Source organism: Uloborus diversus, chromosome 10 (assembly GCF_026930045.1).
Source record: "Uloborus diversus isolate 005 chromosome 10, Udiv.v.3.1, whole genome shotgun sequence".
In the NCBI taxonomy this organism is placed as follows: Eukaryota; Metazoa; Arthropoda; class Arachnida; order Araneae; family Uloboridae; genus Uloborus; species Uloborus diversus.
In genome coordinates this window covers 137,029,897-137,056,249 of record NC_072740.1, presented here as the reverse complement: position 1 = coordinate 137,056,249, position 26,353 = coordinate 137,029,897, and the positions used below count along the sequence as shown (strand labels likewise).

Genomic DNA, 26,353 nt, shown 5'->3' with positions numbered 1-26,353 from the left:
GCGCTGGTGTGCCTAGTCCAAGCTGAAAAAGGAACCACAACATCAAGGACGGACAAATGAAAGCAAAAAGCAATCGTGATTGCTCAAAAAAACAACCTTCCTACAATTGCTTCTCGCTTATTTATAAAACATAATCAAAGTTTAATAAATCCGAGAGGATCTCACCAAAAACATTTATTACACACGAGTGGTACCCGCACGGCTTTGTTCGGAGTAAAAAATTAAAAGGTCATTTGGTTCGCCTGTATATTTACAAATAATGGATGATGACTTTCTCGCCAATTTGCTCGTCCACGTTAAGGTAATTTGCTAGTCCACTTTATGGTAATTTGTTCATCCACGTTGTGATAATTTTGCTCGGGAAAATGTTCTTAAAATTTGAATAGAAAAAGAACAAAATCGAATTTTCGAAAAATCGTTTCGAGGTGCTCCTCCCTATGCTACGAACTAATTTTGTGCCAAATTTCATGAAAATCAGCTGAACGGTCTAGGCGCTATGCGCGTAACAGAGATCCAGATATCCAGACATAGACTTTCAGCTTTATTATTAGCAAAGATCATCAAAGTTTAATAAATCCGTACATTAGTTAAAGTAAAAGACCAATCCGGGAACGAAAATTACTCATTATGGAGAAATTTTAGTTAAGTATTCCAGGCACAGATATTGCCCTTTTTTTTTTTTTTTTTTTTCAATGCGTGAAAATACTCCTTGACACTTTTAGATCAGTGAAATATTCATTTTAGAGGAGTGAAATGTACGAAAATAGTAAAGACCATAATATTTATCAGTCCCATAAAAACATTTACTATCTAAGAGTGAGATGGAAAGTGAGAGGGAAAAAAAGTGTGCACTGTTTTGATTTTTTAACCTTAACAACGATAAACATTTTGATTTTTAAAAAATGAAAAAATTTAAATCTAATATTTTTAAAATTCATATACCTTATTCCCCTATTTTACACGATGCTAAATTCTTATTTAAACATAAAGCGTAAAAGTACGCTTGACTGAATTTTTGAGGCAAATTTTTGATTTTCAATTCGTGAAATCCGGTTGTATGGGGGTTAAAAATACCTCTGATACCTCCATGTGTTGTTATTAAAATCTGAATAAAACTCCTTATGCATTACAAAAACAATCTCAGAGAGAAAGACTTTTAAACCGAAAAGACGATGTTTCGTGTAATGCCACGGAGTTCTTCAGCTCTATAATTTAGTTCATAAAATGATAATACTAATGAAATGCAATGACCTGTCTGGAGGGAAAAAACCCTAACGCACATTCAATTTCTTCACCGAAAGCCCCCGAGGATGTTGAAAATAACCAGCCTTTGAATATGAAAACAGTAATTTAAAGCAATTTTATATGCCTAATACACTTCATTCCCATTTGTAAAGTTCTTGGGGAAAAAAGAAGTGGAAATGCAGAACTCGTTTGATAAACAGGCAATTATACAGCTGGGAACTCTAAAATTTTATAAAAAACAAATGAATGATGACTTAAAAAAAAAAGGTCAATACCCTAGAGTTTGAACTCTACACGAAAATGAATGCACGAAAATTTCGACAACAGAGAAAATATATATACAGGATGAGCAAAAGAGAATATCTCGGTTTTTAAAAATTTATATTTCATAAACTACAACCCAAATTCAAAAAAAAAAAAAAAAAAAAAGAATATTATTATATTTTGGGGGAAAAGCTTAATATAACAGAATATAAGAGCAAAGTAGATATTTGAATGAACGTGCCGTCTTTCCTTAGACTTTAAATTTGACATAACATTTCATATAAACTTAATTAAAAATTATCTTAGACAGAATTATCTATAAGTTTATAGTGCTGATACTTCACAAGTCAAAAAAAATAGAATATTAAAATTAAAATGGGAAAGAACATTTTCAAACGAAACGATACTAATATTTTGTCGCGGCATTTTTTGCAAGAATTACATCTTTAATCCTTTCAGACATAAATTTCACCAGCTGTTTACATTCAAGGCTACTCTGATGCTGTTTCCATACTCTCTTTAATACGGCAATGAGTTCAATTTTGTTAGCGGGCCCTAGGTCTTGAACCTATTTCGTTAGATTTGTCAATGCAACAAATTTTCGATGGTATCGTGATCGGTAGAGTTGCTTGGTCAGTTTAGTACCAAAATCCCTTTCTTTTTAAAATCTATGAGTCGATTTAGAGACGTGACACGAAGCGAAATCTTGTTGAAGGATAAATATGTCCCTTCTGTGCCTCAAAAAAGAGTATCATGCAGTAATCCTGTAAATCTTGATAAACAGCGGAATTTACACATTGTTTTAAGATGCATACAATTACCCAGTTCCAGCACCATTCCCCATTGCATCCAGCACCAGTGCATTCCTACACCATAAAGGATGTCCCAATTTGGGAGAACGTCTTACACAAGACTTTTCAAGCGCTTCACTTTTCTAATGCCAAACCCGAACATTTCTTTCTTCAACATATATTTAAAATAAAGATTCATCACTGAATAAAATACTTTCTCAGTCTTGTTGCACTCAGATGAGCTTCTCTTTGCCCCCGAAGAGTTGGGCACGTCTCTGCTGCATGTTCATCTCTGGCTTTACTTCGAAGACCCGCAATTACAAGTGCAGTTGATGCAATTGTCCAAATGTAGTTGGCTTGGACACGATAACTACAGATTCATTCCTACACTTAGGCATTTTAAAACGATTATTTTGGACAATTTACTTTATTTTGCGTTCATCTCTACCAGTCGTTGCAAGCTTTCTACATCATTTATTTCAGTTCTTTTTTTTTAATTGGTAGATTCTTCTATATTCTTTTAAAATATTCGAGAAAATAGGTAGTAAATAGTTCATTTTATCCGAAATTAATTTTTTTCTGACTTTAAAAAATGAAACAATTAGCAAATTCTTTGCTTTCGATTTTATCACGTTGACTACCCATTTTCAGCAAAAAAAAACGCAAAATTTTCCAAGCACCAAGCTTCATACTTGTCGCAACCTACGCAGTTAACTGGTATGCAAATATTTTTGCTAATTTGCAAATTTACGTTAAATGAATTGATTATTCTAATTTTTGACCCATATAAAAATTCACATAATTTTCAAATGTGTTAATGACCCTTAAATTGTTAATATAATACCTTTAAGGTTGTTGAAATTGTTTTACCCACTGATTTATTGCATGGTTTACTTTGTTTAATAAGCACACATTCATTTTACCCGACTCACTGACAAGTTATAATTAAACAGTTCTGGTATTCTATTTTTTTTTTTTTTTATTTGGGTTGTATTACACTTAACACTATAGGTGATGCATAAAAATCAAAATAAAGTGTCCAAGTTTCCTTAAACTCACAAATGTTTGATGTCTCGGCCTTTCGTAACGCGGCATACATCTAACGTACATTTTGGAGTGTTTTACACTCAATTTTTTGTAATGCTACACATATGCGATCTTTCAGTTCTTGCAATGTGGGCAATTGTGGTGTATAAACACTGTCTTTGACGAAACTCCATAAAAAAAAAAAGCACATGGGATCAGGTTTGGGGATCTGGCTAACCGACGCATAAAGGGTAAATCATCATCACCTACACCGCCAATCCAGCGTTACGGGTCGTCAGTAGAGCAGCGAAGTGGGATGGGGGGGGGGAGGTTCTTGGTTTTAACATTGTTGCCAATCCTAATACATTAGTTAATACACGCGTAAGGAACTTTGCGACCAAAAAAAATCCTCCAGAAGGAATTTATGGCCGCGCTAGTCAAGCAGTTTCCTTCGTACACCGAGCTTTTCAATTTCTTCACAAGCACTTTTTTGAATAACTGGGCTGCCATCAGAAACATATGAAATAGAATGCATATCAGAACTTTCACAACGGGTATGAGTCTAAAGGGACCGAGTTGGTAAATATACAGGGTGTTCCGTATTAACCCGCAAAAAAAACCTCTATTTTCACAACCGTTGGTCCTAGATGCATGCTTCCAACTGCAAAAGTTTTCAAAATCAGATGCAGAGTTAAAATATTGAAAGTTTGTAGCAAAAATAAAAATGAGTAAAAAAATACAAAATTTAACTTTTTATGCTGGCCCTACGTCCCCGCATTTAGGGGATATAATCTCATATTTAGGGAAATTTTCTTATGTTTATCTTATGTTATTTTTAATTATATTTAGGGAAATAATCTCAATTGAAAAATAATACCAACACAAAAAGTTTGACATTAGCACGACCAACATTCACCAAGGTATGATATGCAGCGTTTTGTGACTTACACCACTTTGCACTCACCGCCGATAACACCTTTTGGGGAAAAATATAGCTGTTAAGAACGGTTTAAAATTCTACGTGTGAATAGTAGGTGGTTTTCAAATTTTTCGAGGTTTTGTAGTGTGTTTTTGCGTATCATGGCAAAACATTTGCATTTATTTTTGAATAGCATTGAAATATGTAAATACTTTGTTTTATTACTTCAACAGCCTGCGATTCTTCTGAAAGGGTGAAAAACTCCAATCTCATCTTCTGTATAGTCCCTTTAAACTTTGAACTCTAATATCTCCTTGAGTTTCGGTCGCACAAATAACAAGTTTTTTGTATTAGTAATATTTTTCAATGGAGATCATTTCCCTAAATATAAGTTAGGGGACCTAGGGCCCGTATAAAAAGTTTAATTTTGTATTTTTTGAATCCTTTTTGTTTATCTTCAAACTTTCAATATTTTAACTCTGCATCTGATTTTGAAAAGTTTTGCAGTTAGAAGTATGCATCTGGACTGCCAAAATAGAAGTTTTTGCAGATTAAACCGGAACACATTGTACGGGCAAGAATATTTTTAAGCTCCCCCCATTACATATTTAAATTCCTTTATAAAAAATTAGGTGTAAAGTGATGAAAGTGAAAATAAATCTAAGTTTTTTAAAAAGTCAGCAACATGATTGGTAACTTGAGTTGCGACATTTTGCTATTGTTCATTTGCAGAAGCGTTTTTTGATACTTCCAAATTAAGAGAAAATACCATGAAAATAAAAATATATATTCCTTAAGTGAAATTATCTTTGAAATACGGTTGAATGTTTCAATAAAGAATGTTATACATAAGTTGAGCTTCATAAATCACCCGATTTGAACTAAATTAAACATGCATTGAACTTTCGATTATCCGTTTTCGAATTTTCTCTTTTCAAACTAATTGTGCAATCAAAAGTCAGCTAATTATCGGCTTTTACAGATTTCCTGTTGCGCTTGAAAGAAAAAAACTTTCTTTTTAATTGAAGTATTTGTCCGCATTTTGCCAAAACACATGTGTGAATAATAATGACTGCTGCGATAGATTGGTAAGTAAACATGTATGAAGTGAACATAACCTTTTAGGACCCTTGGTTTGAGGGCGCATTCATTGGTTAATTTTATTCAGAGATTCAGAAATTGTACGGTATGAACACATGGAATCAAGCTCTTTGATTACTTAAAAGTGGAGAGTTCCTCGATTAAACTTTACTTCCACAAAGCACGGCGAAATTTTTAACTCTTATACGGTTTAGGGTTTACAAAACTGTTTGAAAATACAAACATCAACGAGCTGCGACAATAGAGAGTACAAAAATATCAAAAACTCTGAATGAAATAGAGTGAAAGTGCTTTGAATAAGTCCCTTACCACAATCGTATTTCAGTGGCAAGTTGAAATCGGCAGTTAAAATTTTTGAGCTTTTTCAAAATACGAAGGTTTTTTTCTTTCTCCTTTTCTCCTTTTGGTGCATTAGTTCTTCCTCTAATCATCCTTACCATGTATGCATTATGTTATTCTATTTGTTTCTTTTCATTTCTTTTTAAAGGCGATCACATCAGTGACAATTCTTCCTGATCCATTCATTAAGACTTTCGCGCTACTATCTTTTGTTATTGACAAGGTCGGATGCTTTTACATTCTTGCTTTCTTCCTTGTTGATTCTTCAAGATATTTTTGCTTATCTCCCAACAAAATAGAAAACATCTGACCCTGATTCTTGTTATGTCAGGAACATTGTTTTGGAAGTACAAAAGAGGAGCAAAATAAAACAAGGCGGCAAAAACCCATGTCTTTATAGAAAATGAATTAGGAGTTTCATCTGGCTTCAGAAACTCCCTTTCTATTTATGAAGCTATAAGTAACCACCAGATTTTTCACTTGAGAAGCTTTTCTCATCCGTAAAAGTGTCGATCTAAAATTCCCCGTAAAAATAAAATTTTCAGCAACGGTGATAAAGTCGTTATCAAAGGCAGTAAAAATGGCTATAAAATTGCCATCATTCAATCAACAATGGCCATAAAATCATGCACATTGATTTTTACCAAATGTTAAGCCGTTTATGCTATGGGATTCGCTTGAACGTATTTTAACTTCTAGGAGATGTAGTTTACTAACAGCCCAGTCGGAATTACAAAGAAATGCAATCGTAGGAGCTCTATAGGGATTGTTACAGAACCGGTAAAACATTTTGCGGACTAAACTCAATATTCAGTAATCATGCATACATACATACATACATACATACTCAGAGACGCGCACATATTTGTCAGTACTCCTACACTGCTGTCATAAGTATCTCATTCAAATGCTTTTTAACAGTGGAAAAAATATAAAGAATTTCATTTTCTTTATTTAACGAAATGAAGATTTAAAACACTGCTTGTTTAGTTAGTTTCATTAAAACGAGACCAATATAAATCAAATTCTTTTCAAGCAAGACTTGCCCTAGACATATATGTGGCAGTGAGAAGCAAAGGGATGTAGCTGGCTATATAAAGTTTTAAATAAAATACGTTGAAAGTTCAGATCCTTAGTAGTTTTTCGTTGAACTTTTAAAATAAATCATGCTGTAAGGCAACACCTACCACGAATACTAGTACCATCCCATGCTCCCATGCAGAGCACAGGTTCTCCTACTATTTGCACTGGTTATCTCTTTTTTTTTTTTTTTTTTAATTTATCACTTACATCTCTTTGCTTCTCACTGCTTCATATGACCCTCCCTAACCTAATATTTTAAACCATTTTAAATTATAAAATCCTTTTTTTTTTGTGGAAAACATCAAATATTTTATTCGTATATGCAACAGATTTTCTACTTCTTTGATTTGTGTTTCGTTTATGCCTGCCAAAAAAGTCTTATTTTTCCTTGAAGAATTTTTCTTCTTCTTTAAAGTTTTATAAGCGCTCCCTTTTTAGGTTAACGTTTTATTACAGTAAATATTAGTGAAGTGTAACTAATTGTTATTATTTCAATTGCTAAACTGTACTGAACAGCAAATTTTCAGGGAAAATTTCTATCTGCTGTCTGAAATATTTTAAATAAATTATACAACGTTGGAGGAAGATTTGATTCCAGACGAAATTAGGGAAGTTTACTGATACTATGTGGAATGTATTTCCTATTGTTACCAATTTTCTAAATCTTATAGATTAAAATTAGCCAATAACAATGCTTCTGTCAAAGTTTTTTGAAAAAATTTAGTTTCACTGTGCTTTGAAGTTTCGCCTTGCGAAAAAATTATTAATGAAAAAAGTCGTTCGACTAACCTAGTTTTAATGTCGATAAAATCAATCAACTCGTCATTGGTAGTGAGAATTTGCTAAAGTTCATTTGATAAAAATTGAATTGTTCTTGAGTAGTTGCATTAATGGTGATGGGATCATCGACACGAGAGAAAGTGGTATGAAAATTGGTAAAAGGACTTTCCCGTACACTAATGAAGCTTGAGATGAGAAAGAGTGCTAGAAAAATGAGTTCTTTGCGGAAAGCCAAATCTTTGTGTGCTGAAATCTGTTAAAAATGTTATTAGAAAAGCCCAAAAGTTGTTAAAATTGTTATAAAAATTCTCTGTTAGGGTATTGAAGAGCTTCTGTGATATCAGCGATTATGCAAGTACTTACTGGTACTTTGTTAATCTATGATCTTTTTGTTTTAGATTGTTATGGCTTCTTCAATACGAACTAAAAAAATTAATTTAAACCTTGTCTGTCCTAAAAAACGCTTTTCCTTTAGAGTTATCTTTATTCTTGAGACTTAGCAGGCGCAGAAAACAGAACTGGGAGCATATAAGAGGTGAGAAGCCATTCTCCCATTGCTTTCTGTGAGATACTTCTTGGTTTTCAGTGCTGTGGGGCAAGACGCGTTGTCATGATAAAGCAGCTATGTCTCCGATCACAATGTTTCAAGGCATTTTTTCAGCTATAAATCATGACTTAAAGAAATTTGTGTTGGTATTTTGCTCTTTAAAATTCCTCGTTATGGAACTGCACTGAACACTGAAAAGTGCTTAAATGCCACTGTCACTCTTACCGCTCCGATGTTTTCCCACGCACACAACTAGACTAACAGAGCAAATATATTAACTAGTCATCATATCTTTCTACAGAAGACAGCGGTTTTAAGTCACGTGGAATAAGTTCCACGTGACTTGTAAGAATTTGTAGGGTGCTTTGGAGCATAAAATATCAAAAATATGATGACTAAGTGAATGCGTGAAAACTTGCAATGCATAAATACTCTAAAATAAGCTGTTTTAACTCTTCTCATCATTACCTTATCAACACAAAAATTTGTAAAGTTCCGAGACATAAGTAAAGTGAAATCAACCTTCTCCTACATTCAGCTTTTGCACCAAAGTAAACGTTTTCTAAGAATTTGAATCAATGTTTAAACTTGTTCACGGTAACTTTTATGATATCAAATGAAAATTCAAACCTTTCCATAAAAATACGTCTAAAATGCAATAAATATCAAAAACAAGTTTGATTATTTGTAGTTTCGTCTATCTCAGCTTATCATAATTTTTTTTAAAAAAATGCAAATCTCAAGGAAACTACGAGAACGCAGCAAAGGTACATTTGAAAAAAAAAATAAAAAGAAATGCTTCGTCATTATCGAAATATAAAAAAACTCTAACATAAGTCTTACAACTATTAGCAAAGAAAAGTTATTGACTTTTCTTTGATTAGAATAAAAACACAATTTGAAATTTGAGAATAAAGCATCCTTGCAACTTGACAATTGCTGGAAAATGCTTTCAACATTTCTTCATAATCTTATGAATCTGATTCTGTTTCACAATTTTTTTCTTTTTTGATTAGTTAAGGCTAAGCGAGCAAGAAGCGTCGACTTTATTTTTAGTCCTGATGAAAGGGTTCTGATCTTGGGAAATGTTTTCTTTTCCCAAGACGCAACCAAAGGAGCTAAAGAAAACCAATACCAATCAAGATATTGCAGTCACATTAAGAGCAATGAACCTTTCGTTCATATTTTTGTGCCCCGTTTGATTTGAAGGAACGGTTATTATATTTCCAGTCGGAGAAGCTTTTAATTGAAAAATAAATAAAATTAAAATAAAAAAAAAATAAATAAATGATGAACTGTTTCATAAATTTGTAAGGCAAACCGATACTTTGGATGTAATTTGAAAACAACATTTCTTTTATGGATTAACATTTTTCAAGATAGAAAATTCAACCAACTGAAATGTTCTATGTACCAAGTGTAAAATTTCGTAATGCGCAAGTGTTTCGTCCGTAGAAGTTTGATCGGAGCTGAAATTGCATGAGAGCTGACAGGAGCTCTACTTCTGCGTTTCTTTTCAATTTTATGAGAATTTATACCAATCAGATTTCAGCCCATTCAATTATGAAAATTAGTTTTTAGGACCATAAGGCAGTGGCGTTTCTACGGGGGAGGCGTGGGGGCGGTCCGCTCCCCAGGTGTCACCGTCTGGAGAGTTACACCCAAAGTGGAAATGAAAGTTTTGAAAAATATGAAGCTAAAATGCATTTAAGATTACAAATTCGAAAATTTTCCGAGGGGTAAATCTCCAGAACTCCCCCCCCCATTTTATTTGTTTTTTGCACATTAGCCCACTTAAAATTTCGTTATAACACTTATGAATTTCATGCAATTTTCAGAAACTACATGTTTTTATGTCAATTTTTTTTTCTTTTGCGTTTGTAGGATGGGGGGAAGGGGGTGACACCACAAACTACCGCTCCGGGCGTCACCCATGATAGGTACGACACTGCATAAGGCACATTTCTTTTGTAAGAGGCTAAGTTAAGAGTGAAATGGAAATAAAAAAAAGTTAAAAGAGGAAATACCTAATCGAGTAATACACAAGTGTTAATTATTTGAAATAAATAAAAACCAAATACTAAAACAAGGATAAAATTAATTGCAATTCAATTAAATTTCGAGGGGGTTTAAAAGTAAGGTAAGAAGAGCTGTGACGTGCGTGCATATTCTCTGAGACTATATTAAATATGTAAATCAAAGGAAAACCAATTAAATGCGATGTGGTTTTTTCAACTTAAAATTTAAAAAGTTGACGGGAATAGATTTCGTTTTTTGGAAAATTTTCCACAGTAGATATTTATATAACCAATCCTTAATAACAATCTCAACAATGTCTCCTACCCCAAAATTGTTTTAAATCACTTATTCATTTATTTTTAATAACATCGGTAGCTTGAAGCATAGATAAAAAATTCTGCGTCTTAATTGAGCTTTTTCGAATCTTCTGCACGAGTGGTCTCCGACCCGGACTGTTCTCTTTTTAAATTCCGAAATTAAAAAGGTAGGTTCCTATTTCAAAAAAAAAAAAAAAAAAACTGGAAGGGGGAGAAGACATTAACCCATCTCCCCTGTGTGACGGCTCTACATTACATCAGTCCCCCCCTCCCAATAATTTGAATTATACGACGCCTATAACAAATAAGAACGAAGTATTTTTCATTTGAAAAACATATAGCATTAAAAAAAAAAAACAATTATAAGAAAACTTGTAGAATAAAGCTAACGCAATAAAAGACAAAAAAAAATATATATATATTAATTTGAATTTTTGGCATCTTGAATTCAAATTATGTTTTTTGCAATCACGAGCGTGTGTGTTTGTGTAGGCGCATGTGTGTGGGTGTGTGGGTGTGTGTGTGTGTACATGTTTGTGCGTGTTGTGTATGCAGTGCTGTGTGTTTGCGTGTGTGTGTGTGTGTGTAGGCGTTCGTGTGTGTGTGTATGTAGGCATATGTGTTTGTGTCTGTGTGGAGGCATGAGTGTGTGTATGTGTTTGTGTCTGTGCGCAGGTATAAGTGTGTGTATGCGTGTGTGTGTGTAGGATATGGACGCAACCTGGAGACGGTTTTCGCAAGAGGAGCAGCATCGTGAGACCGGTCGACGCGGCGGTGGTGCTGGCAGAGGGTGCTGGTGGGAAAATAAAATGATAGGACATCAAAACAGTCAAATGAGAACAATAAGCAATCGTGATTGCTCAAAAAAGAAAGAAAATGTTCCGCAAAAGCGCGTAAGAAAATTTCCACTGAAAATGGGTCGTCGCACCTGTCATTTTTCGGGAATAATGGCAGCCCACTAAGTCATTACTTATGAATTACTTGAAAATTTCTTCTCACTTTTCTTCGAGATGCTCTTAATTACTGGATTCCGTATCCTTCGTCAGCTTCTACGCAACGCAAGCCAAATTCCCAACTGTTTGTTTTGCGTGCTGCTTGCGAAAATCATAATCTTGCTTTTTAAATGACGCGTGCTCGTGATCTCATGTTGTCTAGTGGTTGGACAATCGTGCTAGCAGTCAGATGTTTCGGGTTCGATTCCCGACATGAGATGGAGGCGGTTCCATGGTGTAATGGTTAGCACTCTGGACTCTGAATCCAGCGATCCGAGTTCAAATCTCGGTGGAACCTTATTTTCTTATTTTTATCCCCCTCCCCCCCCCTTCATTATATTTTCTTCAAATTATTTTAGTTCGTTAAAAGAAAAAGGAAATTAAAAAAAAATGAATAAGAACCGAATACTGTTGAGTTTGAAATTATAATTCTGAGCTTATAGTAAAAACACATGGAAATTGAAGAAGGACTTTTTTTACTGTATTTAGTCGTCTTTTGTTGCTTAGAAAAACACCAAAAGGTGTTTTTCTCTTCCCTCCAAAAGTTTTATCAAAACCAATGATCTTATGCTTAATGGAACAATGCTTATATGAAGGGCCGTTAAAAATTCTTCCCTTAGCTTTTGCTTCATAGATCTTGAGAATTTCCCTCTAAGTGTCTAAGGTATTGGAAAACCATCTTTATTCATAGCTTTAACAAAGTTCTTCATAATTCGGGGATTTACTAGAGGCTCGTTTTGGACATTTATCTGCCCGGAATTTAAATTTCTTGAAGTTCATTTGTGTTTTATGTAGTAAGATAATCTACCTCAGCCAGTTGGCTCTGTAACTTGAAAACAATAGCTAATCTCAACTTTTTATGGTTATTTTTGTTTTTAGAGAAAAATTATTTTTGAGCGGAATGCATGTTGGGTACTGTAATTATTGATTTATATCTATGTGAAGTACACTGTACCCAAGATAGGATACCTGCGGCGTTCTTTTTCTTAAGCGCCCTCAGCAGTTAATACACGCAGAAATATGTTCAATTAGTACAATTAATAAATTAAGTAAAATTAATAAATCATGCTGCATAGCAGCACCTAGCATGGCTACTAGTACTATCTTTTGTCCCAAGGCAGAAGAGAGATTTGCCTTCCATTTGTACCAGGTATCTCCAAACTTTTAACTTTAGCACTTACATCCCTTTGCTTCTCACTGTCACAATTATGCTCTATAAGTTATTATTCCACTAGAGGCTCCGCCCCCTGCTTGCTGCGTTCGCCCACCACCCATTCAACGCCCGCGGCGGTTGATGATTGATGATTTCAATATTTTTATCAATTCGTACCTCCGGCTTCTTCAGGTTGAGAGGGTTCATACAGGGTTGAATGGCTTCCCTGGACGTCCTATATCCAGGTAGTCTTGGACAGTCAGGAGGATATAGTGTTACTATCCCACAGATTTTAATAGTATAGATTTGTTTGGCATAAAAAGACACAAAGTAGTTTTTGCAGTAGATTTAAACATGTTTAGTGCAAAATAATATCGTAAATACGAAACAAGAACTCTTAAGACTCAGATCATGCCACCTTTTCTCCAGTCGACTAATGTAATTTATTCTTTCTTTGTGAAAAGGTTCCCTTTCCTCTGTACCACACTTCGAGAAGAGATTATATAACTTGTTTTGATCAGGGCTGCGGAGTCGGACGAAAAATGGTTGACTCCGGCTTTGTAATTTTTTTATTTATTTTTTTCAAATCACCAACCCCCCTCATGGGAAGGGGATAAACCCCTAAACAGAGATTGAAATATTAATTCCTTTTCAAGAAATTTTCTCGTTGTATTTTATTGTAAATCTATGATGCATACAACGTTAGAAATTCAATTTGAAAATCAAATTATCCAATAGTTGCGATTTCTACAGTGAGATTTCTTAAAAATCCCATTTAAAAAAAAATGAAAAGTATTAATTTGCTTCTCTTTCATGTTTAAAAAATAGATGTTGATCAAATCCTATGCTTTCAATTTTTGAAAGAGTTAGAGAAAGAGTTTTGAGGAGATAGAGAGAGAGAGAAAAAGAAACTTTTTTGCAAAGTCAAACAACTTTTCTTGAGAGGGAGCGGTCCCCCACCCCCCGGAGGGAAACCCATCTGGTGGGTGACACCTCAACTTAATTTCAGAGTTTATAAAAATTGAAATACTTTAATTCTAAAAAAAATTCCCCGATAATAAATCTAAATTTTCATCATAAAAATTTTAACAAAAATATTGCACAAATATTGCAGAGAGAGGTCGGGTACATGTACATCTGAAGTAAATTTTATACAAAATGCGGCTGTATACAGTTCATACGAATAGCTTTTACTGTACCTACATTTCTTGGCTCAATTTTTACTTTTAATTAGATTGGCAGCTTCAGAATTGAGTGTTGTAACAAATAAATCATGTAATAATTTTATTTTGTATTTTTCAGCGATAACCAAGCTTTCTTAGATAAAAAGTATTTAGATTTAAAAAAGAATTTATCTTTTATCGGAGCTTTTGGATTTGCGCTTTCGAGCCATAACTTATTTGAATTTACCTCAGAAGCTTCCCGACTTGCTCAAGAGATACATACATTCCTATTACAATTTTATAACTGAGATCGAGGTAATTTTTTTTTTTTTTTTTTGAGAGTGATTAGAAACTGTTAGGCAACAAAACTGTTTGCTGACAGTTGCTATCAGTTAAATTAAGTTAGAAAATAAGCTAAGTAGTAGACGGCGTAGGAAGTTGTTACAGAAAGTTCGATAAACAATTAAGCCAGCTGAGTGTCACAATGACAGTTATTTCCTTATTAGTAGAATTTTACACATGTAATCATATTAATTAGTAGTCAGTTTTTTAAAAAATGCAAGGGGAGTCAGTGAAAATTAAAGAAAAAAAAATAGAAACCCGGCATATTTTCGAACGACTCCGACTCCTTTACCCCAGTCCGACTCCGACTCCACAGCCCTGGTTTTGAGGCATCTAAAAATTGCTATTTCTCCTTTATCGAAAAAAACGGGAAAAAATGAAGTTAAACATTTTTTTTTCTTCAACAAAAGCTTTGATTTCGTTTGATTCAACTTAACAGAGCTAATTTATTCTACTTTAACGACCAGAAAAGATTTTATTTTCAATTGTGAAAAGCGTATAAAGTTGAAGAATAATGGCAGTGAACGGATTGAATGTCGAAGGTATTTTTCTCGCTTAATAGGTTCTGTGGAAAATGCGTTATTTTTTCGATTTGAAATTGAATGCGATTATTTATCTTCAAGTATTATTTCTTTTTATAATCGGTTGAAATCTTTTCCCATTTCTATTATGGCGGGGAGATTAAATAGTACCATTTATGGTGAAATTGCTGCGTGAGTGGTGAAAGATATGAAAGTGCGTCGAATCTTTCGCTCACCACAACCAACACACAAGTAGTTTTATATATAGTAATTTCATAGTATTTCGCAAACTAAGATGCAATTAATGTTTGATTTGTGTTCATAAAATGCTTAGAAATTCATGAATTCTCATAAGCTATTAGCTGAATTATTATTTCAAACTGATACTCAGAACAAATCTTTTGAGTTCCAATAAAGCACGTTTAGAAATTCATTATAATGTGTGGGGGTATTACAACAAAGCACTGGAGCAGCGAGAAGGGGGCAGGCAGTTGTGGAAAGGCAAAGCTCAGTAATTGCAAAAATGAGTTTTCGATATCTTTGAAGAAATCAATTTTGGATTCCCTACTAACTATAGTGGAATGTGGGAAATAGACGGTTTTTTTCGTGATTTATTTTCAGTGGAAACTAAATAAGTAAGATTGTGTAATAAAGCTAAAGTGCAATGAAGGAAACAAATGCAAAAAGAAAAAAATAATAAAAAAGAAAGAGAAGAAAAGGGGGGGAGGGAAAAATTATAAATTTACAAATGCAGCGCTTTACCTTTCCACGGCAGTAAACCTCTCACAGTCCTAAGCTTTAAGTACATTGCCAATCTTAATGAGGTAGTTTATATACATATTACGGCTTTTGGTACCCCCTTCCCCAAAAAGGCAATTACTGCCTGTGCTAGTGCTAGGAAGAATAGGTTTTGAATTCAACAAAATCTGTGGAATATGCATAACCGAACTTGAAACGACAATCTCTTTATGTAGTCATATTTATGGCGTCTGAAAAACTAGTCCCCTAGTTTTTTAATAAAGAGATTGAAATGAGTTGAATTTAAGAGGTAAATATTTTCTTTGAAAACAAAATTGTCGTAAGTATTAAAGTAAGTAAGTAGTAAGTGTCGTTAGGCATTTATACTTAAAACCAAGGAGCACATACGTGTGTATATATATTTATATATAAAGGGGAAGGTTAGACTGCCATTACCATTCCCCTCCCCCAAAATTAGCGAACTAGCACAGTTTAGAAACAAATTGCACAAGTCCACCAGGTGTTACAGTAGTGCAAAATATTTTCCTGCACACGCCTATGCATAAAACAGAGTTTATATGTGAGGCTGCGAATATTTTAAAATTTTTGCTTCTGAATAAAACACAATCTCATCATGACGTTAGGGAATCTGCCATAACCAACCGTTTTGCCGATCATGCATGGTCGGTCTTTTTTTGCCGATTCATTGGCGGAAAAAAAAATATTTTAATAAATATCTTTTTTTCTTAACCATGCCTTGAACATAAATGTAATTAATAATAAATAAATGGTTTTCTACAACATTAGTATAACAAGTAGTATGAAAGTGTATAGCCTGGCTCTGATATGTTGGATACCGATGAGCTGAAGTTTTAACGATTCCATTCACTAATATAGGGTTGAGACAAGCTGGTTTCTTGTGGCCGATAACTTTCCTTACGAGGACACCATACGACAGTGTAATAAGGAAAAAATTGAAATTGTTTGCAATTAAAAGAGCATAAGAAAACATGTTTCGGGATGCATAAATTATTTGCCTTCGTGGCCCCGTTATCGAAATTTTGGGTCTTAAAGTTTGTCGAAATTTTAAGAAAAGTCGCCAAATTTGGCGAGTTTCAGTGAGTAACGGAAGACAACTTTCAAGCGTCTTGTATGCAGACAGCGAGATCGCAATGGTGCTTTTAATTAAATTTGGCACTTTTTTTTGGCAGTGTTAATACTTTATTTCATGGTACAAAATGGTTCCTTTTATTCGAATTATGCAAAGCTAAATTTTAAAATTTCGGGAACAAAGTGCAAATATATGCATAAAAGAATCTCATTTGTGCAAATGAAATGAGCAAAATTAAGGAAAATTGGGAGAAATAAACACATTGAATTGTGTTTTGATATGAGATGAATATCAAATGTGAGTTAAATGGAGGAAAAACAAAATTTAAATTAATTCTGATTGAAACTTCTTTTATTTTTTTAGGAGCACGATATGCCAAATTTAAGAGAAACTAGTTGACCCGTGCGCACGGCAGCGGCAATTCCAAAATCTGATTTTTTTTTTTTTTAAAGAAAGTTATTTGAAAAACAGCCAAAATATGTATTTGCTAATCCGACAGCTGTAGAAAAAAAACTTTTAACAGCCTTACTTTTGCAGTTTTATGAAATACTAGCAGTACCCTAACAGCGATGCCCGTGCTAAAAATGTGATGGAAGTCCGCTGAGTAAAGAAATTGACGCCTCCTCCCCCTCTAATGTGAAATGATCATTTTTCTTTGTATAAAACAAGTATGTATACAACACACCTTTTCCAAAAAAAAACTGTTTAAGTTTTTTGGGAATTTAAAACTTTTCATTAAATCATTAAATTAGATTTACAGTTGCTTTAAAACTCTATTTAGCGAGTGAAGCGGTTTTTACTGCAATTTAAAATATTTCGCTAAATAAACAAAAAAAAACATCAAATAATATCTTTCATATGTAAAAATTCCGCAACTCTATTGTTTATCGCAAAACTTGCCCAGCAACCACGCTATCATAATCGATACATCTAACGAAAAAAAAAACATCCCGTGGAACATTCAAAAATCGTCGTCAGAAAAAAAAAACAAAATGTCGTACATTTTACTCGGATAAAAACAAATCAAAAGTTTCTTTTCTTTCAAAACAAATCGCCAAAACAATGAATTACATTAACGGTCCTAGACTAAACTGCTCAGCGCCTAACGCGCCAAGCGACCACGCTACCGGAACCCAGCCCTTTTGCGAGTGAAGCAGATGTTCTTTCTTTGGCAATAATAAATGTTTCGCCAAACGAACAAAAAAGGTATAAAATCACATTAACAGTAGCTTTCAAATCTTTATATATCAAGAGCTGCGTAGCCCGGCTTTGCCCGGTCTGCCTTGAGAATAAAAATTGTGTCAAGTGACATATATTCAACAATCAGGCTTAAATAAAAGAAAAAAAAAACATGCAAAATTACCCTTCCAAACAATGACGACAGATATTAAAATACTTTTAAGAAATTAAAATGCGAAAGATGGATTTTAAAAGCGTAACCATGGAAATATGAAATAAAATAAGTTTGGGAAATTAAATGCAAAATAAGGAAATAAACAATGGATTCAAAAAGCGTAACCGTGGAAACGCGAAAATAAAATGGTTGACAACTTGAATCAAAATGACATAATTCGAAATTGATTTAAAAACGCTTATAACTTTTTTTCCTTTGAAGATAGAAGCTAAGTATTCCGACCTAGGTCGAGAGAGATCTGGAGTAAAAAATGTCGCTTTTTCTAATGGTGTCAAAAAGAAAACTGTGGGACAATTCCTTCATTTTTTATTGATAGATTTAATGAAGAAAGTAGTGTCTAAATTTCAGCTAAACCTAAAAAAGTTCGAGCTAAAAACGCAAATTACTCCCGCCGTAATTAAGTTAGAGCATTGAAACAAATTGTTTAGAACGCGGAAAATTCTATTCTTTTCACCGATACATAATATTAATATGTGCAAGTAATTTTTCACCCCTTTAATAGCCAATAATAGGCAATTTACGTGAAATTTGGGCCTAAATTGGAATAAAAAAGAACTATTTGTCGTATTTTTTTTTTTTCGAATTATAGCCTATGTTACTCAGTAAGAAAGCAACTTTCATATAGTGAAGGAATTATTCAAATAGGTGCGGTGGTTCCGGAGATTACCTCGAACATATAAACACACAAAAATCCGCCCTCTCTCTTTATAATATTAGTATAGATTAAGAAAATGCCCACATAAAAAAAAACACCCTTAAGAAATATTATTCATGATACTGTGATTTACTATGCTAAAATAAACGTTTTCTTTTCCGATTTTAATGCAGCAACACATTTGTGGTTGAGAATCTTCCAATAAGTTTAGATTGTATATTCTTGGAAGTTTCGATTAGAATTCACCCGAGGAAAAAAGTCATTCAATAACAACATTTTCTGGCCAATGGGGGTTATCGAACACATCAGAGGTGCCCACCAAGAGGGGAGGGGGTCAGGGTGTAGACTGCGCCATTGAAATTTTTAGAAGGAGTTGTTTTGAGGGGTTTTTTTCTCAATAGGCTGGGGTCGGCTCTTGCTCTTAGGGGATGAGTCCTTGCTCTTAGGGGGGGGGGGGTCTGGAACACAGGACCATCTCGCTATTAGCAAGGGGGGTGCCCACCTAAGAAGGGGGGAGGGGTCATGGCGCAAACTGGGACATTGAAATTTTTAGGGGGCTTGTTTTGAGGGGTATTTTTTACTTTCTTTTTTTTTGGGGGGGGGGGTCATAGCGATATTTAGGGGGAGGGTGCGTCCTTACTCTTACGGGGTGGGCACCCGTGTATTTTAAAAAGCATGAACTTCCAACTCCTAAAGGGATGCTATATATTAACGCTATGCGAAATAAATTGGAATACAGTCGAGTCCCGACTTACGCGAGGGATGCGTTCCAAGACCACTCGCGTAAGTTGAAATTTCGCGTTGTAGAAAAGGGTATGTGTAAAAACTTTTATAAGCATATCCAATTATTTTAGACACTTGTGAACACTACCTCAAACTGTTAAAAACCATTTCTTAACTATACATTACTGTTTCTTAAATAAAAAACTGAGTTTTTATTTGTATTTTTTTAAAAATAACATTTTATTACACAGAAAATACTTCTACGATGCACAGAATCAAGATTAATGGGAAAGAAAGGCATAAAATAAGTCACTACGGTACGTACAGTAACAAGAACAAAATGCACTATAGTTGTAATGTACAGTAGATTCAGTAATGATAATTTTAACTTAAGATAAAAAAATTTTGAAAAAAAAAATAGAACCGACTTCAAAATTGCTCTAAAAAGTGAAAAATAATTTTATTCTTTAAACACCATCGATAATACTTTTAAACATAATTTTTGAAGTTGGCGCAAAAACGATCGATAAAATCATTCACAGCCATAACTCAACTACAAGTATAAATTTAACCACGTCCAGTTTATTCACTACCACATGCATTACGCATTGATGACAGCATATTTGAGTAACGATATAAATGTTTCGTTCCTAAGTTTGGATGATTTTTTGATAAAAATATGAACGAAGCATGGTTACAATGGAATTTACTTTTTGTTTTTGCGCCAACTTCAAAAATTATGTTTAAAAGTATTATCGATGGTGTTTAAAGAATAAAATTATTTTTCACTTTTTAGAGCAATTTTGAAGTCGGTTCTATTTTTTTTTTTCAAAATTTTTTTTTTCATTCTTTTTAGTGTAAATGTAGATATTTCAGTAAAAGTAAGAAGTTACCTAGTAAGAAGTGCGGCTCTATATCACTGTATTGCTTTAGAAAAGCCTTTATTCAAAATTATCATTACAATTACTATTAATGTTACAGTTATATGGCACCAAACTTTTATAACAATGAGTTTCATATTGTCGCGTAGATGAAGATAGCAAGGACAATGTGAAAGCCAAATGAAGCGACTACTCGTTAGTCTCAACTCGAGATCTTTATTCAGAACCACGAATGAACGTTACATCTCTTTATATACAACTTGAAAAAGTGCTGGAACTTTCCAGACTTGAAAAGATACAGAAATTAATAGAACATTCGAGAAAATACGGGAAACAGTAGAAACGAAATTTTAGTAAAATTCACTTTGTCCTAGTCGGGATTTGAACCCGGGTCGCTCGTGTGGGAGACGAGAATTCTACCACTGAGCCACCGTTATCCACGGATGAAAAGTGCGAACTTCGCTACAATATCATTTTAATCATTTAATAGGGAAATTTACTGTTTTTTGCCCATAACTTTTTTTCTAAAGAACAAATATGGTCAAACAAAGTAATGGGACCTAAGTTGAGCCATCCTCTATCCATTAAAAAAAGAATCATCAAAATCGGTTCACTAGGTGAGACGCTATGAGTGGACAAACAAAAAAAAAAAAAAACATACATACGGTATGAACTGATAACCGCCTCCTTTTTGAAATCGGTTAAAAATTAAGATGTATGCTGTGTGATCAAACCGTTATCCTTATATATTGTTAAATATATACAATACAGTTGCTTCACTAGTTCTTTTATAACGTTTCCATCTATGACAAAACCCCTCTCAATGATTTCTCAAATTCACAATACAAGAGCAGCTTCCATTTTCATAATTTTTGCATTTTGCTTAGATACTACTCGGTCAACTTTTACGGATTTTGACTTTTAATTGTACAAATGGAAGAGTCACTCAAACCTAATAGCCGTGCTGTCTTCGACGCATTTTATAGTTGTTCAAGCATATAAACTTAAGCTTTTCTTCAATTTTCAGAAACTTTCTCTTTTTCTTTCTATCTTCACAAACTTTAGATGAAACAGCGCTCTTAGGCGTCATTATATTTCATCAACTTTCACATTTAGAATGAAAAAAATAAATGGAAAATGAGGAGTAGTTAGTTGTATAAGCAACGGTATGGGAAATTCTGCTCTCAGTGATGCTAAAGGGATAAAGGTACATTCACGAAAAGAAAAATTTAGTAACCAATAACAAAGCCGATACTTTCACACCACGATTCCTTTTCTGAAAATTTTCGTTTTGCGCCAGGAATTCGCGTTAGGTCTAAAATTCTTTACTGGTGAAAAAATCGCGTTATAGACATTTCGCGTAAGTCGGATCGCGTTGTAGCGGGAGTCGACTGTATACCCCTCTATATTTTACAAAAATATTTTTAAAAGGTTTACTGCGTATTACCATTTTAAAATCAACGATTCTTTCCTGATTTTAATGCAACGACATTACTGCAGTTCATAATCTTCACTCCGAATTCTATATTAGTGAAGATTTGGATCAGAATTCTTCTTAGAAAAATAAGTCATTCAAAAGCGATATTTTCTCGCCCATGGGGATCGAACGCAGGACCTTCGCGTTATTCGTACGACGCTCTAACCAACTGAGCTAATAAAATCTCCCTTGAAAACCATTTGTCTAGCACCTGAAATTGTTTCCTGGCTCCAAAGACTTTAGAAATTTTTATCGGTTTCCAACTCGTGTTTATAAAGTTTTTCACCGTTACAAATATTTTTTGTAATTGAAGTAAAGTAATTTTTCCCTGGTTAAAGGTTTTTTCCGGGAAAAGACTATTAAATAAATAAATTCAATTGCTATTGACATTTTCAGTAAAAAATAAAACTGAAATTTTTTTTTCAGTTGTTCCGAAAGTAGTCGCTTATAGCTGGCATGTGTTAAATAAAATGTTTAATTATGTAACGGGAAGCTTGTTAAACTTGTTGACTTATATAACGTGAAATGCTTAACCTCCCACCAGTAAATCGAAGTTATCCCGAAGACTAATTTAGCGCTTTGAGTTTGAGAGAAGTGACACTTCAAGAAGAATAACCTACCGAAATAAACTAGCTGCAATTTTTTTAACACGAAATAGGAAATTCATTTCTCTCGCTGGGACGTAATCAGACATTTAAATTCGAATATGACCAGCAGAATGCTTATTTAATCGTACGTCACCGTTTATTCTCAAACATGAAATGCTAATTTCAATTCGCATTCTTTCCTTAAATTGAAGAAATGATTACGTTTTGGAGATGAAATGGGATTGAATGTAAAAAAATGTAGGCAAAAGCTCATCACTTTTTGTTAATTTATTTAAAAAGGCCTAAGACGTTTCACGATTTGCATCAACATTTATAGCCACAACTGGTGTGTGAAATGAATTGCGTCAGATGGGATGGAGTGAAGGTAAACATAGGAATTTTTCCAAACGAAAGTTAAAGCATATTCGAGCTTGATGCTAAATAAACGAAGCAAATTATTTATTAACATGCACATACGGATATCCAGAGACTGTAGTTTCGTCCTTGTCGTGGACTCGTCAGTGTGGAATAGCCAATGACCGAGCTGGATACAGATGTCATCTCACTGAAGCTAAAAGTACCAACAAACTTATCGCTAAAGTAAGTAAATTTAACACACCAGGGCGAGTCTACAGTTATGGTGCGGTTCTACACGTTAATTGGAGGTAAATCTTGGGTATTAAGCAGTAAATTAACTCCCATAAGCCTGTGCTAAGGCAGAAAACAGAACTACCAGTGTTATTCCAAAAGTAAGTTCCGTTTTAAAAAAATAACATCAAAAAATCTTTCAAAACAATTGTTATGCACCAAACCTGTTTTTGTACTGTCTTTTTTTTGTGCGAACTTTTTTTGGTGAGTTGAAAATTATTTATAAAACGAGCGGAAATTATTTACAAAACTAGTGCGAGGTAGTATCTTCAAGTGACGACAGGGACATCCCGATGGGAAGTCACTGCGACCTCTCAAAATTTTCCTTATTTGAGAAATTTTTTGGGAGTCGGCAAAATTATCATCACTTGTTTTATTTTGATTTCGTTCAAATATAACATTTTGGGTTATTTTCTACGTGAGACTTTTTTTATGCGATCCCTATCCACCGAATAAAAAAAAATATTTATTAACTGTGTTATGAAAACAACTTTTGATATCTACTCTTGAAGTTTCGAACAATTTTTTTATGCGGTCCCTATCCACCGCATAAACGCAGGTTTGTGTGGGTGTATTTATATTTCTTATATCTTTCTCCATCTTTCTACGTAATTTCAATGCAAATTTAAACTTTTAGCACATCATTCAACAAGCTTTTAAATTTCAAAGTCACAGACATCGGCTGCCAGTCTTTAACAGCTTCTTTCACTTCATCTGTGACAAAGCACGTGCCCCCCCCCCCTATTTGGGGTGAGTAATGTGTAACATTCCCAATCATCCAGAAAGTACGCTTTTGTTTCTTGGTTATGAAAAGTTGAATATTTTTAGGTAATATGTTACAGTGGACTCGATTGAATCTATTTAAGAAAACATGGGAAATGAAAGTGTCAAATCGCAAAAGGTCTCCATTGACTATATTACTGATTAACATCCGTGAAAAAATGTTCGGGTACCCGAGAAATCGAAAGCTCCTTATCAACAAGCATTGGTGTTGCAAGGCGTAAATATATAACCAACTCTTTCAAATTTTTTTGAAATTTTGAAGAGTTAGTTTCTTAAGTTAAAATTTATTTAACTTATTATTGTGAGAAAAAAAATAATTTGAATTTTGACATCTTGAATTCAAATTATGATTTTCGCAATCACGAGTGTGTGTATGTAGGCGTGTGTGTTTGTGTGGGGGGGAATGTGTGTTGTGTGTAGGGGTATGTGCATGTGTGTAGGCATATGTGTTTGTGTCTGTGTGCAGGCATGAATGTGTGGGCAGTTGTTTGTATGTGTGTGTATGTGTTTGTGTGCATGTGCAGGTGTAAGTGTGTGTAGGTGTAGGTGTGTGTGTGTATGTGTTTGTGTGTATATGTGTGTGCGTGCGTGTGTATGTAGGCGTGTGTGTTTGTGTGAGGGGGGTATGTGCGTTGTGTGTAGGGGTATGTGCATGTGTGTGTAGGCATATGTGTTTGTGTGCAGGCATGAATGTGGGTAGTTTTTTGTATGTGTGTGTATGTGTTTGTGTGCATGAGTAGGTGTCTGTATGTATTTGTGTGTGTATGTGTTTTGGTATGTGTGTGTAGGTGTAAGTGTGTGTAGGTGTATGTGTGTATGTGTTTGTGTGTGTGTGCGTGTAGGTGTATGTGTGTAGGTGTATGTGTTTGTGTGTGTGTGTATATGTGTGCGTGTGTGTGTAGGTGTATGTGTGTAGGTGCATGTGTGTGCGTGCGTGTGTGTGTAGATGTATGTGCGTGCGTGTGTGTGTGTGTAGATGTATGTGTGTGTTTGTGTGTGTGTGTGTATATATGTGTGCGTGTGTGTAGGTGTATGTGTGTACGTGCATGTGTGTGTATGTGTGTGTGCGTGTATGTGTAGATGTATGTACGTGAGTGTGTGTGTGTGTAGATGTATGTGCGTGTGTGTGTGTGTAGTTGTGTATGTATGCGCGTGTGTGTAGGACATGGATGCAACCTGGAGACGGCTTTCGCTATAGGAGCAGCATCGTGAGGAGCCGGTCAACGGTGATGGTGCGCAGAGTGGCGGTGGGAAAATAAAATGATAGGACGCCAAAAACAGTCAAGTAAGAACAATAAGCAATCGTGATTGCTCAAAAAAAAAAAAAAAAAAATCTGATTCCTGAGTAAGTTATCTCAAGGAGCGTGATTTCAATCCTCACCCGGGTCAGGGCATTTCTTCTCCAAAAGAAAAACATTTATTTAAGCCTATATAATATTTTTTGAGTGTAAACTTCTTTGATGCTTTGAGCATTTTTTGAGATGGGAAAAACAATAATGTTTCTGATATCGGTGATACGATACATCTGTTTGTCGTTGCTACTCTGCAAATGGACAGCTGATTGTAATGGTTGCTGTTTATATTTCACCGGCTAAGTCTATAAACGGAATACAAGAATTTTTATATGAAAATTTATTTATTCTAAAGACGCTTATGCATTACTTCAAGATAAAATTGGGAAGAGTTCTGGGAATTAGCTCTTCTGGTTTGCCTATTAATGGTTTTTGCTGAACTGTGCAGGATCTATATTTTTATGTTCTTTTATTTTCTTTTTCAGGGCCACCGCAGAGAGCCAAGGAGGGACCGTTGTCAATTATGTCACCAGGCCCCTCCCATACCCCCCCCCCCCCCAAAGAAAAGGAAAAAAATAGAAAATAAAAGGGAAAAAGGAAAAAGAAAAAAAATAAAAACTGCTTGCTAGAAAATAATTAACTCTAAGTGAAACAACAGTAAATACAAAAAGAGTAAATTTTACTAAATCTTTATGTTTTCTCTTATTCGGAGTCCCCCCCCCCTATTTTTTTTCCTCCTTTCTTTTTTTTTTAATTTTATTTATTTATTTAATTTTTTTTTGCGTCAGTGTCACTAGCCCCCCCTCCCCCCCCCAAGGTCCGGGGCCCTAGTTTCCGACTAGGCTGACATGACCTCTCGTCGGGCATGTTCCTCTTAGTGGTTCAAAGTTAAAGCTATCAAAAAGAGCTTTGTGTTAGCGTGTATATCTGTAAATTAATCGACGATAATCTTTTCCACATCGACTTGAATGGCTACTGCAAGTTGATAATAATCTTACTGATTTCAAAAAAGAAACAATGTCGTTAATAGCATTCAACACTGAATGTGGGAAAATGTTTTATCGCACTGAGTCACAAATTAAATTGCATACACGGATTTAAGTTTTCAAGGAACTCTTCTTTCATTGCATGAAGATGTTAGCTTGATAAAAAGTTGTTTTGCGCATTCCATATTCGCAGAGATAATCATTATTTTTCTCAGCATTCAATACATTCAGAGATCTTTTCAAGTTGCAAGCAAATATTTGTTTTGGTTTTAAAAACTAATTTCAAGTTGGAAGAATTGTCAATTATTGATTTTTATGTTTGATTTTTTTTTTATTTATTTATTTATTTATCTTTTTTATTTATTTATTTATTTATTTATTGCAAAGTTGACGTACGTTGTGTGAAATTTGATGAACGTTACATGCAATTTGATGGACGTTACATGAAATTTTATG

General features: G+C 34.2%; 1 protein-coding gene and 1 non-coding gene across 2 annotated transcripts in view; both read left to right on the top strand.

The window, feature by feature from the left end:
• LOC129231356 (galactose-3-O-sulfotransferase 4-like) overlaps positions 1-26,353 on the top strand; it is a 185,251-nt gene that overhangs the window by 100,010 nt on the left and 58,888 nt on the right. The window lies entirely within an intron of this gene.
• Positions 11,650-11,721, top strand: Trnaq-cug (transfer RNA glutamine (anticodon CUG)). The gene has a single exon. It is a non-coding gene; the product is annotated as a tRNA-Gln (tRNA).